The sequence below is a fragment of the Dama dama genome, chromosome 13 (assembly GCF_033118175.1).
Source record: "Dama dama isolate Ldn47 chromosome 13, ASM3311817v1, whole genome shotgun sequence".
NCBI classification, from domain to species: Eukaryota; Metazoa; Chordata; class Mammalia; order Artiodactyla; family Cervidae; genus Dama; species Dama dama.
The window spans coordinates 22,733,925-22,737,822 of NC_083693.1; the positions used below are offsets into that span (position 1 = coordinate 22,733,925).

Consider the following 3,898-nt stretch of genomic DNA (forward strand, 5'->3'; position numbering starts at 1 on the left):
AGGAGCGTTGTTTGTTTTACCTGAGGTTCTCACTCAGGTCCTCGGACCTTCCTTTGTTCTATTTTCGCGGGCTTTCCCCTTCCAGGTCTTTTAGCCACCGCGATTTTGGACTCCTTTTCCCTATTCTAACTACCTAACATATGTATACACACGCCACGTCTTCTGTATCCATTCCCCGGTTGATGGACGTGTAGGTCGCTTCCATGTCTCAGCTATTGTAAATAGTGCTGCAGCGAACACTGGGGATGAACATATCTTCTGAGCCCTCATTTCCTCTCCAATCTGCTTTTCACCCTGTGGCCAGAGTGATCTTTTCTAAAATGCAGACCCAACCCTGCACTGACCTGCCCAGCACTGACCTTCCAGGGTAAACTTTGCTTCCAAACCTGATGCTCCAGCCAGATGGATCTGTCTGCAGCTCCCCAAGACGCTTCACAGCCCCAGGCCCTGGCTCAGGCTGTCTACTCACCTGGGCCCCTCGCCTGACTCCTTTCCCTGCCCTCTGTGTTGATCTCCCCATCCTCTGTGTCCCTACCATTCGAGCTTTGCACTGACATGGCACTCATCAGATGCCTGGAGTCCTTCACTTATTAAGGACTTAAGTCAGGTCTCACTCATTAAGAGTATGAGCTCCCCGTTTTACCCTTGGCTGAATCCCCAGCATCTAAGCAGCTTTCAGAAAATCCCTTCTCACTAAGGATTTGAAGGAGAGTTCCTGCCTCAACAGCGATGTTTCCCTTCTGCCCAGGACGGTCCTCAGAACGCAGCAGGTCTGGGTGTGCGGAGCCCTGCGGACAAGAACCCAAGGGGCAGATCAGAAGGCTGGGCTAAAGGACCATCCCCCAAAAGTTTGCAACCCTGGAGCCTGCCCTTTAGGGGAAGGGGGAAATGTCACAGACCCCTTCCCTCCCTGATGAACCCACTGTGCCCCAAAAAGGTCTCTGGGTCCCCCCAGGCATTTTCTCTGGTCACCTAGGAACACTGATTGGTATTTATGAGTGCAGAGAATGCTGCTCTCACAGCTCTTTTTCCTTCCGTTTCATTAGCCAGGAGCGTTTTAATGGTTTGATGCTTACTCTTCTCAAATGCAGAAATGTTAGTGGCTTCCTACCGTGAAAAGCATTCTTCATTCCCAGGCTCGTTTCACCTACACGGGGTGGGGGTTTCTTCAAGAGCTGCAGCCTGACCTCTGGACAAAACACAGTATGTGGTCTTCAAAGCTCAAAGGACCCCGAATCAGAGGACAACAGAGCTTTCAGATGAAAATGAGCGATGGAGAGAAGGAGAAGAATCCACTCTTCCCAACATATTCCAAACTTTACCACATGATAGTTCCTCGGAGGGTATCATAACAGACATATGTTGAATTGATATTTTCAAATGAGTGTATTCATCACAAAAATCACTGCAGCACTATCAGCCTTTGATCTGAGCACTGGAATCCCAAGGTCAGTGATGGATCTCGGATCCAGTGTCAGACAAGGAAGCAAAAAGGCCGAGGCAGGAGTAGAACCAGTCAGACAGTCAATCAACAGTTACTCAGCTCCCACTGTGTGCCGGACACATGGGATCAGCGGCAGACAGGACAGAATAGTCCCTGCCTAGAGGACTCTTGTTCTCCTGAGAGGTGACAGACCTGTAAAAGACTGGGAAGTGCTTCACAGCCAAAAGGAGCCTGGATTTCATTCTAGGGGTCATCACGGGCATTTAAGGTAGAAAGTGACATTTTCTGGTTCATGCTTTGAATGGGTCATCTAGCAGTTAAGGAAAGAATGGGTTTTTAGGATACACTCAATCCTCCATAGAATTAAGCTAAGAGTTATTGTAGTAGATCCAGCAACTTAGGAAGAGCCTTAGACTGGGGTAGCTCTTGAGGGTGACAGTTTGGGAGTGTATTTCCAGCGTGCCTTTGGGGTCCACCAATGTGGGGGATGAAAGAAAGACGAGTGAGGGAGGTCTCCTTGATTCTTCACTTAGGCAGTGAAGGAACTGTGATGCCATTTATGGAAAAGGCTGAGCACAGGGAGGAACCATTGGTAGGAAATGGACAATCAGAGTCTTTTTTTTTTTATATATAGTTTTATTTTTGTGTACAGATTTGCTTAACAATCACTCAATCTCTAGGCCAGGTTCTCGTAACTGAAGAGCCTTTATAAGTAGTTTATATTGTCTAGACCCAAGGTATGCAGCAAACCCAGTCTGGAGCAAAATGGGAAATAACATCTTTCTAAAGACAGGCTTAGTAATCCTAATCCAGTAATTTAAGATGTTTCCTTTCTCTGGTAGCAGGGCTGAATTATACCTAGCTGCTAGGCCACCATTCACAGGGATAGCCAAAAAAACAGGGTACAGGCCACCGAAAACAAGACCAACCAATCCACCTCATATTATTGTGCAGGTTTCACAATGCAGATCACCTGTATTCAAAGGTAAACTTACAAAACCTTTATAAGATACATTTGCTGTCAAAAATGGGATCACTGCCATTGGTAAGCCAGCAGCTATACGAGCCTGTGTCACATGCAAGATGCGTCGAAAAAGACTATTTGCTATTAGGCCACAGAGAGCAGCATTAAGTCCAACATATGCTGATCCATTTTCAAGCAGATTCCTTTCTGCTTCTGGGAGTTGGTTAATTTTTCGGGCTATGATATCAGTTAAGTTCTCCTTGATGATAGCACCATCTGGTTCATGATTTTTCATCTTGAGCCTTAAACACGTCTCCATGCAGCCGCGGCCTCGGCAGGTCTCCTCCGGCCCCGCGAGGGCTCACGCCACGCTCCGCTAGAGTCGCCCAGGCGTGGCCATTTTTCCAATCAGAGTCTTATGTTGGACATTTTGTAACATCTGTGTAGTGATGTTAAGAAAGCAGGTGGTTTTGATTTCCGTTTCTCTAATAATTGGTGATGTTGAGCATCTTTTCATGTGTTTATTGGCCATCTGTATGTCCATCAACAGAGGAATGGATAAAGAAAATGTGGTACACATATTGTTGTTCAGTCACTAAGTCGCTTCCTACTCTTTGCATGGGACCCCATGGACTGCAGCACTCCAGGCTTCCCTGTCCTTCACCATCTCCCGGAGTTGGCTCAAACTCATGTCCATTGAGTCAGTGATGCCACCCAAACATCTGTTGTTCCCTTCTCCTCCTGCCTTCAATCTTTCCCAGCATCAGGGTCTTTTCCAGTGAGTCAGTTCTTTGCATCAGGTGGACAAAGTATTGGAGCTTCAGCTTCAGCATCAGTCCTTCCAACAAATATTCAGGGTTAGGATTGATTGGTTTGATCTCCTTGAAGTCCAAAGGGACTCTCAAGAGTCTTCTCCAGCACATGCATACAATGGAATATTAGCCATAAAAAGGAATGAAACTGTGCCATTTGTAGAGACACGGATGGACCTAGATTCTGTCATACAGAGGGAAGTAAGTCAGAAAGAGAAAAATAAGTATCGTATGTTAATATATATGTGGAATCTAGAAAAATAGTATAGAGAAACTTATTTGCAAAACAGAAAGAGAGATACAGAGGGAGAGAACAAACGTATGGATGCCGGGGGAAGGGGAGGAGTGTGGGATGGACTGGGAGATTGGAAGTGACACATAAACACTATTCTATACAAACAGATAACTAATGGGAAACCTACTCAGTGGTCTGTGTGACCTCAATGGGGAGGAAATCCGAGGAAGAGGGAATATATCATACATTCAGCTGATTTGCTTTGCTGTACAGTGAATGTACAGTGGTATCCAGCAACTAACACAACATTGTACAGCAGCTAGACTCCAATAATAAATTTTAAAAAATGACTCAAAGGAAAAAATAAAAATTAAGGTAAAATACAAGAAAAAAATGAAGCAGGCAGACGTGAGTCTGCAGCTCGAGGGCCGGAATTGGAGGTT

At 45.8% G+C, this 3,898-nt stretch overlaps 1 pseudogene; it reads right to left on the reverse strand.

The window, feature by feature from the left end:
* Positions 1 to 2,072: 2,072 nt before the first annotated feature.
* On the reverse strand, positions 2,073 to 2,708 carry LOC133068342 (transmembrane protein 126A-like; annotated as a pseudogene).
* Positions 2,709 to 3,898: the final 1,190 nt, after the last annotated feature.